Below are 12,905 nucleotides of genomic sequence, written 5' to 3'. Positions count from 1 at the left end.
TGACATACATTCTTCATTTAAGGATGTGCAGTACAACTGAATGTAGAAGTTAGAATTTAATAAACGATTGTGTTATGTTACCCACAATAAAGCTTATTCTAAAAAAAAGTTGTGTTTAATCTGGTCTGTTGTTTAAGAAATACAGGTGTACAGGTGCTACACAGCAAATATGGCTATGAGAGCATGAATCCTGTGCAATGTGTCTGCTAGGCAGCTGTTATGGCAAACTAAAGATGTGGAGCTGTAAAACAAAATACAATGAAATTTGATATATGTTCTGCACTAGGATCTGAACCTTGAATAGTAACATGTAAGGTATTATAGTGTGTTCCCTGCAGCATTGTCTTTTGTTAACCTTTGCATTTCAGCTATATGTATTCCTGAGTGTAGGTATGCTGATGTAGGCATGTATGAGACTGTAATTGGTGGAGAATGCAAATATATAATGATGTGCAAATGTGTATAGGTTGGGTATGCAACCCAGCAGCCTGTTGTGGTCTGTACAGATCACAGATAATGACATCCACTAGGGGTTAAATGTGTACACCTGCATTCAAAGTATTAATACACGGTATGCTAACTATCTATCATGCATGAATCTTAGGCATGTATGTTCAACTGTCACTACAGTCTTCTGTGACACTCCACTTATATTACAAGGTCAGACTGTGTAACCAAGTGAGTTTTAGGCACAAATCAGTCAAGCAATACCCCAGTAGCTCAGTGTGATAACAAATAGAAATCTTTTTTAGTTTTGCACACACAGACCATGGTTTGAATCCAGGGATTGGTACTAAAATGTGTTTATGGTTGCACACAAGTAATCCTGACTATTTGTAGAAACATTCAGGAAGTGTTAACAGATATTTTCTCCACAGGGCTGACAGGTAAAGAAATGTTTGTATTAACTGTATGAAGGGTACAGTAATAAACTGTGTACAAATGTTCCAGTGCCCAGCCCCATGCCCACAAATGACAGCAGGATAGCTATAGACATTATGCATTCTTCCCGATACATGTTTCTCAAGTGTCACGCTGTCATGGCTAGTGATCACTGTTGCCAATAACCTTGGACACAGATAAAAATCCAGTAGAAATATGGCATTAGCACAGTCACACATCAGTGCAGGGTACACTTTGTTAGTCATATATGTAACCATGACATGTACGAGTCCCCTCTACTCATGTACCTAGAGTTGTCACAGCTTGCCCCATAGCATTCCTGGTCAACAGAATAACAGTTATGTATGTGCTACAGTAGCTATAGGCCTCTGGTAAATGTAAAGTGATGGCAGACCTGTAGAGTATTGAGCAGTACTGTTGTAAAAAATATAAGCCTATACAGTTGTTAATGGATTGTTTATCTCTCCCCCTACCCCTTATATGCATCAATAATTATTATTCATATACTACAGGTATGTTGTTCTTAAAACCTAATGTTGGGACTTGTGTTCTATTATTGTTCATATATTTAAATGGTTGCATGCTAACATATCTTGTTCAAATTGCATTGTTGGTGGCATGTTGCCGTAAATGTAACTGGCATGCTGTTACAATACTAGCTGTTATTCCATTTATGCATGTGTTCTGTTTGCCATGCAATTTTTTTCAATTCTATTGTTCGGGGTTAATTGGAACACCCATGCATGCTGTTAGAACTAATGTTGAAATGTTTGTTCATGACTAACCAAAACATTTTGTCAAACCTCAACACCATAGCATGTTTGGGAAGGCAGATCCCAGCGGATCTGCCTGTTCTGCCTCATCTGGCCATGGCACCAGGCCCCAGCACATCTGGGACCCAACCTCGGGCTGCCTCCTCTGCTGGTCCTGCACCACCCTCGGGTGGAACCACTTCAGGGGATGGGGCTCATCCCCGTTTGGGCACAGGCATGAAGAGGACCCTATAACCTGACACCAAGTTCGAAGTATGGTGTGCAGGGTCATCCAGCATGATCTGGATGACCGCCCGCACCAGATGGCAGACTGGCATACCTTGAGTGGCAGGCCGGCCCCGTCATCCAGCCCCCAGCACAGCCACCTTCACAGCCGGGAATGAGCAGTGGTGACTGCCCATGGGTGGGGACCTCAGTCCCACTGTTTCCATCTGGGGGCACATGGGCCTCCAATTCCCAACCACCCTCCCCATCCAAGGTGTTTACCCCTCATGTGTCATACACTGCCCCTGTCTGCTGTCTTGTCTGTCTGCAAAAGCAACCTCTCCTACCCAACTTACCTCCCCAAACTTACCTGCAACCTTTCCTTAACATCCCACTCTCACCTTAAAGAAAAAAAAAGGGGGGCATCTGTCCCCCAAAAAATCATGTCCCATACATAGCTTTCCATTTCACCCCCACGTACACTGATGTCAATCAATATACCCTTCAATTACTCAACAAATGTATGTCACCCATGCCTCCCCCTTTGGGGTGTGAGGCTCCAAATTCCAAATTGCCCACATCACTCACAGCTGTTGCTGCAGAAGAAATGGAGAGCTATGGTTCTTTCCTACACCTGTCCTGCACATCCCTAGCTGCCTTTCATAATGTTTTTCCCCCTGCTTACACTCATTTCACCACTTTCCTATCACCCCTTTTTTCTTTTCTTTTTTTTGGAATTAGCACGAGTTTAAGCAGGAGTAAGCTCCACTAAGCAAAGCTAAGCATCACTCAAAACTGCTCAAACCCACTTAAATCTGCTTTAATCTCCCTATCTCATTCAGCCACTGTTCTGCCTTGAACCCAAGGACCCTATGCACTAGAGTCACAGCAACGCACCACTACCCCAAACGAGGTGTAAAAGTTGCTAATGCTTTTGTAAATATATCATGCATTATGGTTATTTAACATTAGGGGAAAAAAGTCTTCCCTGACAAGTTTCAAATTGAGGACCCTGTGCATTAGTGTCAGAGCAATTTAACACTATACAAAATCACCTGTGAGAAGTGGTAATGCTTTTTCAAAGATATAATGCATTAGAGTCATTGAACATTAAGGAAAAAAAATATCACAGCCAATTTTCCAACCCATGACCTTAGGCACTAGAGTCGGAACAACACACCCCTAAGCCAAACCAGCTCTAGAAAATTACTGATGCTTTTGTAAAGATATCATACATTACAGTCATGTAAGAGGGAAAAAAAGACAAACATGCAGATTATTGAACCCAGTACCTTCTGCACTACTGTCACAGCAACACACCACTACACCAAACAGCTCTAGGGAATTACTGATGCTTTTGTAGAGCTATCAGGCACTACAGGGATGTGACTGTAGGGAAAGAAAGATATCACTACTAATGTTTGAACCCAGAACCCGCTGAACTACAGTAAGAGGAACATACCAGTACACCAACTGACCTCCGGAGTATAACAACAGTTTTTACAAACATATCCTAATTGGCAGTCACACAGTGCTGTTATATATAGTGGGCCAAATCACACTGTACTTGGACCTCTGATGCAGACACAGAACCAGTACACAGACAAATAAATGCTGCTGGATGTACGGGAGGCCTACAATATCAGGCACAGCTGACAACTGCACAGACTGTTGTTGAATATCCACAGTTGTGCCCCCTATTTATGGCAGGGCTGTCATAAAACCTACCCTGTGTGCTCACATACTGGCAAGGCAGTGCAGATTGGGGTTACAAAACCATGACAGACAGCTCTGTGTCAATGTCATAGCCATTGGAACACACATGTCCATGCAAATCCTGTGTTACACAGTGTATGCATGCACATATGTCTTACAAATACACATGGCAGATTAATGGCTTGGTAGCTCTATCTGTAACATTTCTAGCATCTGTCACATCTAGATACTCACAGTCTTGGCACACAGTTCAGTCTGTGGCATGATAACTACAGGCACGTCAATACTGCATAGGAATAATGGAGCCCTGCAATGTCCTGCAAAACTGGTTGCTCCTACTGCAGTCACTGCCACCCACAGTAGCACACATCTCAAAATTATGAATATCTGTAGTAAATGTTGACTACCACTATCTGGATGGCACTATTATGTAACATATGCACCACAGGCACATGCCTCACCTGGACTGTTGTGGGTGCCCTCAACCAGGCCATGCTGGGACACAACAGCTGACACTGCACCCTCACTGACAGTAACAGCTTGCTCTCCCCCAATGTCTTCACAATCCTTAGTTTGACTCCTGGCCAGAATGCAGCAGCTGTGGCCTGCTACATATACAGCAGTATTTCCAGCTACCTGCTACAGACCTGACCTTGCTCGCAAACACCTAGAGCAGGGCATCCACACAACAGCCAAACATAAAGGTTTTGGGGGGGATGTTGAGGTTTTAAGGGACATGTGTCACAGTCTCCCCTACAAACATACCCAGATGACAGACCAGTATCAACTGTAGCAACACGCACAGTCATATAGAAGAGGATGTATGGCAATCAGATCTGCCTGTCTCTTTACTCACCCCAACACACATTTACACAGTACACTGCTACAGAATGTGAAATTTTATTAACAATGGCTAGACACAGCATGCAAAATTTTGGATATAACACATCCATCCAAACAGTGGACAGCATTTACACTTACCATCCATGAAGCTGTAGGTCCAACACGTTGATAATGTCCTCCCCACAGGCCAGGAAAAGGGCCAAGACCCACATGAAGGCCTTAATTATAGCACTGTATTGCCATGCCATTGGCTAATGGAAAGGCAACCCAGTTGTTCTGGAAGCAATTAGCAAGTGGGAGCAACAGATGGGTGCATAGGCCATCACCTGTTCATGAGCATTACCTATAAAAGACAAGCTGCTGCCTATGGTAAACAGGTCTGACACTTTCTTCATGAAGACAGACTGTGAATTTTTACTACACTACCAGTGGATTTCTTCTGACAAAGGACTACAGCACTATATCAGGTATATCATACAATTAAGCATGTAATGGAATGCAGATGAGGGGTGCAGTCATGGGAAATAGGAATTTAAACAGTAGTGACATTGGCAGCCCAGCTAACTGGTATTTTCTAAATAATCATATGTCACTGGTGAAAATGAGTGTGACTCATATGCTTGTCTTACAAATCTAAGAGAATATATGTTATTCGGATATTAAACTACTGGTACAGAAGTGTGTGTTGAACTCTGTGTTATGTACTGAGTCGTACCTCTCAACTGTCCAGATTTTTGCAGAATGTGTACGTTTTGCCTCATATATTTAGTCAGTTTCTCAGACATTTGTGTTTTTCCTGTCAAATCGCTGTCAAATCATTAAAGACTGAAGTCATAAAATAATAGCACACATTTGAATGTCAGATGTCAAAACCTTCAGGAAAGTCATGCAAATGCAAAACTTTTTATTCTATCAGATGTCTATGTTTGTAAGAGCAATATTTAAAAAGTGTCACTATTTCTGGCCCTTTGTCAGACCTTTATTTGTGCCTTTGTCCACATGTCTTCCTCTAAGAGGTTGAGAGGTATGACTGAGCTTCAAGAATGTAACCACAGTGTACCGTACTTGAGAAGAACAGAAATGTATATAAAGAATTACTTGAGCAAATGTATGTATTAATAGTAGAAGGTGGAAGTCTTGAACATACAGAGATAACTTGCAAAATGTCAAGCAAATAAGATGTAGTTGTTTTACAAATACGTTATCTCAGTTTCAGTGCAGCAGCAGACATAAATGTCTACAGCTACAGGTTCAGGTATTGTCTTGAAACATAAATAATTACTATTTTGAAAATGTGAGTGTTCAACTTTGTTATAAATTCCACTTCTACACAAACATATGAGAGATGTGTTCTTTGCCACAGAGATGTGTAAATGTATGTTACTTGCTGTTAGCCTGGGAACTGAAGGCAGCTGACAAAGAGTGACGTAATCTGAGCTAACCCAGCGATAATGTTGATTATTAACTCCAGACATATCTCAGAGAAAGACCTTTCCAGTTTGTGTGTGTCTTTGTATCTGACATCCACCCATCTGCACTTGCCTTGCTAATAGTAAGGAAATAAGAAAAAGAGATTTAGTGTACATATATGGGAATATAATAAAGATCACTTTCGATGGTTTCTGTATTTATGTGAGACTGTCATGCAATGTTGTCTAAACTATTTCCTGTGGTTCTGAACTCTGTAGTTACTTTATTGATTGAGTATTGTCTTGCCCCTTTATTAGTTATTATTAAATATAGTTAAACCTTGAAATTGTGGCTGGTCTGTTTAGAGATATGTAAGCTTTTAGAGTACTTGCATATCTATTTGGTGACATTGTATAGCCCACTACGATAGCACTGCTCTCTGTCACACTAACCATTTGGATAATAGGTGCATCACACAGTAGGATTCATCACTCTTTGGTAAGGGCCTTACAGTAGCTGATAAAGAGCTGGATTGTGGCAGTCACAACTACCTTTTAGTCTGAGCAGAAGGGGCCATAGCTTGTGAAGCTGTGCCAGCCTTTCCCAGGAGTGTGTGCGTGATTTATAAATCAAATCCAAAGTGTGTGTGCGTGTGTGTGTGTGTGTGTGTGTGTGTGTGTGTGTGTGTGTGTGTGTGTGTGTGTGTGTGTGTGAGCTACTTGAGCAAGGACATGAAGCCCTGGTCGGACAGAGAGGATGATGGAGGTTTTGGCTTGACCGCTCTACTGAGATGTTAACCGTATAGCTGTGCCAGTGGGGAGTCTTATTGGAGATCTGGAGAGACAGGGAGAAACCAGGCCCAGACTGACTGTGATCTTTGTGTGCTCTGAAGGGTAAATGTACCTTACTGTGTGTCTACTTGTCATCCTCCCATTGTATATGTTCCTCACTGGTGATAGTGGTGAGGATTGAGGCCCCTTGATTATGGGGACAGTGCAGGGGCATTACACTGACAGTACATACTGGTGGATACAGCTGGCATATCACATCATGTACTGTCATTGAGCCCTTCTCAGTCTGCCAGTGTCATACAGGATTATTTCACAGATTATCCAGGTCTCCTTGACCATTCCTGATGTACTCTGGCTAGGTCAGTGTGTACTCCACACCTGTATCTAATTGCCTGATACCTATGACTAGCATAGCTAGTGAGCCCCTGCAGTAGGACACCAGGTTATAGGTAGTAGTAGTGGGAGGATGCTGGCTCTGGCTCAGCAGCAGTGTGTACATACTGAGCATCCAATGTAAGGGAATAGATACAGTACCAGATATTCATGTACCATTACTGTGTCCCCAGGGGTCTGGCATGTCAGAGGCACATCCCCCAAACTCTGTGGAAAACCATCACATATTGTCCAACTGGTGTGTGGAAATACACATTTGTCTGGCAGGGGGGTCTACATCTGTTAGGGACATGTACCCATTCTCCAAATATCTGGGTATTGCAGATGTCAGACACCTATGAGGAGGTCACCCTACACCACATATGGACTGTTCTCTGTTATTGTGTACCTCAGATGTTCCTGAAATGTCCACATGCACCTATAGTAGCACTCATCTATTTGTCGGATGTAGGCTGGATGACATGGTACTGTAACATTGCCCATAGAGAGAGCACACAGCAGTCTATGGCAGTAATGTCTGTGGACACATAACAACACAGTCTGTCACAGCAGTCACGCCATTTCTGGTAGTCCTGGTACCATCTCAGGTTACTAGGCTATGGGCCCTGAGTAGATATATGCCTAGGCCAAATGTTAGCCCATGCTTATGCAAGGCAGCAGCTGATGTCCTCGTCCAACAGGGATACAGGTGGTATCCTAAGTGTGTATTTGCTGTTAGGCATCCAGTTGACCAGGTTACACTTGCAAAAGTTTAGGTAGCTACTCTGCCTGATGTGGACAGGGTGCCCATTCCACTGCAGGGTGCTTGTGTGACACACATGTAAGCTGTCTATAAAGCCAGTTCAGGTCACTCTCCAAGTTGAGGGTGTGTGTGTGTGTGTGTGTGTGTGTGTGTGTGTGTGTGTGTGTGTGTGTGTGTGTGTGTGTGTGTGTGTGTGTGTGTGTGTGTTACCACAGTGGAGCATGGCTTTCACTCGTACAGCAGTGTCAGCAACGTGGAGTCTGTGACTGCCTTGCATGCCACAGTGACGTCACTCCTGAGGGGTATGTATGACATCGGATAGAGGGTTGCCCTTATAGCCTATAGATGTATGGTAGATGTTTGATGGCCTGGTATTTCCTGTTGGGGAACCTCTGTGATGTCCCCAGCTGCTGCATGTGCTGCCTGATGTGAATGATGAATGGAGGATAATGCACATTAATGGTCCTCATTGGGGTGAACATGAAACATCAGGATTAGGAGGGCAATGCATGCTGGAATGCAAGTATGTTGACAACACACACACACACACACACACACACACACACACACACACACACACACACACACACACACACACACACACTGTGCTGATAGATGGCAGGGGTATGATGTGGGTATTAGTGTTTGATAGTGTTAGCAAAAGCGGACATGCAGGGTCTGTCCATAATGGTGGCCAATGTATGTGGTCCTGTAATGTGTTCCCCTGTTCATGTGTTTCAGGTGGGATGTACTGCAGATGGTAACCAACCTTCTCAGAAAGCAAGACTGTGGCAATCATTGATGCCCTCAGACTACATCACAGGGTACTGTTGGGAAGGAGCCAGCAAAATCTGCAGGAACGGACTGCCTTGTGGTTGGAACTGGTAGTGACTGTCAACAATGTGGGCCACTGCGACAGGATGCACAAACAGGTCTAGAACCATGCCACAGACCTCATCCACAGTGCATGGCAAAGAGCTGCAGCTGTGGCCAGGGACCATGCTGGCACAGGTGGAAGGCCTGCTATGCATGCACCACTCACAGACACTGAGGAGTTCCTCACAAACACTGGTGCAACCACTGCATCCTAGGAAACAATCACAGCATATGTCGTGGAGGTGGGTGGCACAGAGTTAGCAGCTGTGGGGTGTCCAGGTAAGGCCCCAGTGGACATCATTTCAATACTGTAGCATTCATAGTGGCAGCCTTTGCATACCTGGATGCATATGTCAGGTCAAACTGAATTTGTGGATGGGGTGTTGTAATGCACGCAAGTGCACACCTATTGTGAATGTCAGCAGATTGGGTAGTATCACAGCTTGTGGTATACATGTTCAGAAATGCAGCTATTATCTTGTACCAATGTCACATGTGTCTGTGCTGACAGTACCTCTCCCCCACAACTACATAGGTCCCTCTGGTGTGGCTGTGGAACAGCTACCTGAAGCCGTGAGTGTGGCTCTGTCTTGTTGCAATACCCTAGCCATATTGCAATATGTGCATGTTCATTTGTGGTGGGGTTAACTGCAGTGCATCACATTGGTCATCACAGGAGCCTATTCACAGATGCTGTAACATATTGGCACATACGTTTGTATAGGTGTAGCCATTGTGCTATACAGGGGTACATTAGTATTGTTTACACAGGTGCACTGTATGTTAGGTGAAGGTGCATCACATACTCCCACTCCTCACGTATCTCACAGGTGAATAGTGGTAGCAACATTAACTGGACATAGCTGCACTGCATGTTGTTGAAGGCCTGTGCACAGTATGTCTGTTGTGGTCTGATTGTGTGTCATGCATGTCATCCTTCAGAAAGTGTGGTCAGTATAATGCCTTTGTGCCACCTCACCTATATATGTGTGTGTGTGTGTGTGTGTGTGTGTGTGTGTGTGTGTGTGTGTGTGTGTGTGTGTGTGTGTGGATCAGCAAACATTATAGTGCACATAGTAATTTACATTTGTTGTCTTTCCCTCATAGGTAAACATGAGGGTTGGGGTCTCACCCCCTCCCAACCTGATGTCAGTGTCTCATTGGACTCTGATGATGATGGTAGTCATAGTGAGGCACATGTGGGGTTGTTGGGGGCTGAATCTGTACCATTGGTTGACATCCCACTTCCAGCCACAATGTCCCCGCACACAGTTAGTATGCCCACACATATCCAGTGCCCAGCAGCCACAGATATTGGACAGTCGGAGGGTGATGGCATTGAACAGGCTAGTGTGATGACTATGGCATCTGTGACCATTGACAGTAGCCATAACTAGAGAGCTGGTGAGGTCCCACACAGGCAGATTGACAGGGGTGCTCGAAGGAGGACTGCTGACCATCCTGCCCCTGTCAGAGGTGTTACAACAGGTGTCATCCGATGCATGTTTCAATCCATCATGGAGGCACAGGCACATTGTAAACGGTACATCAGGTGGATGCTCAGGGACATGGATGCAACACTTCCTGCCATGCGTGATGACCTCTGCAGCATTGATGATGCTGTACATCATTTTGCTGATGTTGTGGATAGACGGTGGGATGAGACACTGTCAGTGCTCAACCATGCAATGTCTGTGCTTGAGCATGTGGTGGGAGTAGGGCATCAGATACGTGGAAGTAGGTCAGCAAGAGAATCATCTGAGAGCCCAAGTGGCCATGCGCATTCACACTCCTATAGTGGCAGTACCACCAGCATTACTAAAGGGAGGGTGCTGTCCACACCACAACAAAGCAGTCCATGGGCACATGGTCCTGGCGATCCCATCAGGGGCACAGAACCAGCAGACAGCAGTAACCAACTGGGAATAGTACTGCATCTGGCCTTGGGCCTGGTGGTGCCAGTGACACTCTAGGTAGAACCAGTTCCTGTGTCCATGGCTAGAGATGGTGAACTGTACATCCTGCCATGTACGGTCCAAGGCTGTTCAACATACCCCTGTGTAGGGCTAGCACATGGCTTGACTGTGTGCATACACACATTCACACATCACTATCACAGGCAGGTCACCACCAGACACACAGCTCCTTTCCATGGTCCAGTTGAACACCACTCCTCCACACACACACACACACACACACACACACACACACACACACACACACACACACACACACACACACACACACACACAATGTCAACTGTATGCCCCAGCTTAGGCCTTTGGCAACCCCACACCACACCCTGTGGATGTGATGATACCTGTGCCACATCCCTGTTATCCATACCATCGATGCAGAGACATGCTATTATGGGTCTGATGCGCAGGGTGAATATAGTACAGTGTAGTAATGTTATGCTATGTAAGGTGCTGTCTGCTGGCAATAGTCATGGGTACACATCAAAGTGTATGTACCTTTCTGCCATGATGCATTATTGCTGTTAGTACTGCTGACTGACTGTTGTCTCACATACCTTATTCTGTTTGTGTTCCAGGTGTCTGTGTGTGTATACAGTCTGTGGAGCTGCTGACATTACCGAAACCGAGTATAGTGCAGTGGAAACACAGTGACCTTTTCATCGCCAAGGTACGGCTGTATATGTACATGTTTACTGGGTGTGTATGCATGCAACAGTGTGTGAGGGACAATGGGGGCAGACAGTGTGGTTGTCCATGCATACCCCTTGACACAGCCAGCTAGCCTTCATACATGTCACCTGGGTGTTCTGTATGACCACAGGTTCACAGATACAGAGGAGGTTACTAGAGTACTGGCCATGGGTCCCTCATAAGCCTTGTCATTACTTTATCCCCAACAGAATTATTCATCAGCACCTGTTGCCCCTGCCATTGCTGGCACTGGTTGGACCCCTGGGACAGATGTTTTTCTTTCCCATCCACTCAACCTTGATGCAGTTGATGAGGATCTGCATGGTACTGTGTTTGACATGTTTGGGGACTGTAGTCCTGACACAGGGCAGCCTCTGGTAGCCAAACCTGACTCTCCAGCATGTGTTTCTGCTATCTCATATGCGAGTCAGGCCTCTTGTGCAGGTAATGCACACAGAGTTATACTCTTGTACATGGTGCAGCTGTTGAAGGGCTGAGCACAACATTGCCATCTTGGCATACCACAAACACCTATGAACAACCTGAAAGGTAACATGTGGGCCAGTACTAATTACAGACTGTCTGCATGGAGCAGGTGTTGAGGGCCATGACTGACCTTTGTGGGTGATAACATAGCCTTTACAGATTCTGCAGATGTCTGCATAGGTGCATAGTAGACCAGCCATGCTGTTAATGTATTGTTGTACTGACTGAGGACTATTCAGAGTAATGTCCACCTTTTTTCTGGATGCAGTCCCTTTTACCTATGTGGTGGACCACATATAAGCAATTCATGACCACTGTCACTACTTGTTGCCTGAATGCAACATAGTTGCCATCCTGAGTATCCAGGTCTGTCATCGCAGTCTATGTGTTTATAGGGTTGGTGCTGATGTGGGAAATACTGTGGACATAGCCTTGCCATATGGCATGCTGATACTGTTGTCTGCATTCAGGTTGAGGCCTGGACCTTGATACCATTCCATACCCACTGTATGGCCCCTTTCAGTGTGTTAACAGCAGGTTGTGGCTCAATGCAGACTTCAAAATACTGTACCTACATATGTGGGTGGTGGCAATTAGCATTCATGCCTATATATATGTGGGTTATTGGGGGCAGCAGGTAGTCATAGAGCCTTCACATGTCTACATATTGCACACATATAGGTGACACATATTGTGGTTGCCACCTTATCAAATGTGGACTGTGGGACATGACTTGTAGTAATGTGGCAGTTGGCAGGACATACCATACCCACAGCAAGTGCAACACACAGGACTTCCTTTGGTTTGCTACTATGACACTTCTTTGTGTGACATTAACTTAGCTTATGCCATTTGTCATAACATTAAGGTGCTTCTGATGTGCAATAACTGCTCTATGCAATCAGTAGACAACTGTATGAAATGTTTGTTGTCCTACACTCTCACCTCTTTATTGTTTCAGTTGTTGTCCCAGGTCATACCTTGCCAACCATGGACTGCAACCTGTAGGGTGGTACAGATGGTGGCCATATCTGTGACCTCTGCATATGTCTGCAGATTGTCCTGATGTGTGACACATATTTTCTTTCCATCTGTCATA

Source organism: Protopterus annectens, chromosome 17.part0 (genome assembly GCF_019279795.1).
Source record: "Protopterus annectens isolate FY-2018-M chromosome 17.part0, PAN1.0, whole genome shotgun sequence".
Lineage (NCBI taxonomy): Eukaryota > Metazoa > Chordata > Ceratodontiformes > Protopteridae > Protopterus > Protopterus annectens.
This window is presented reverse-complemented; position numbering follows the sequence as displayed.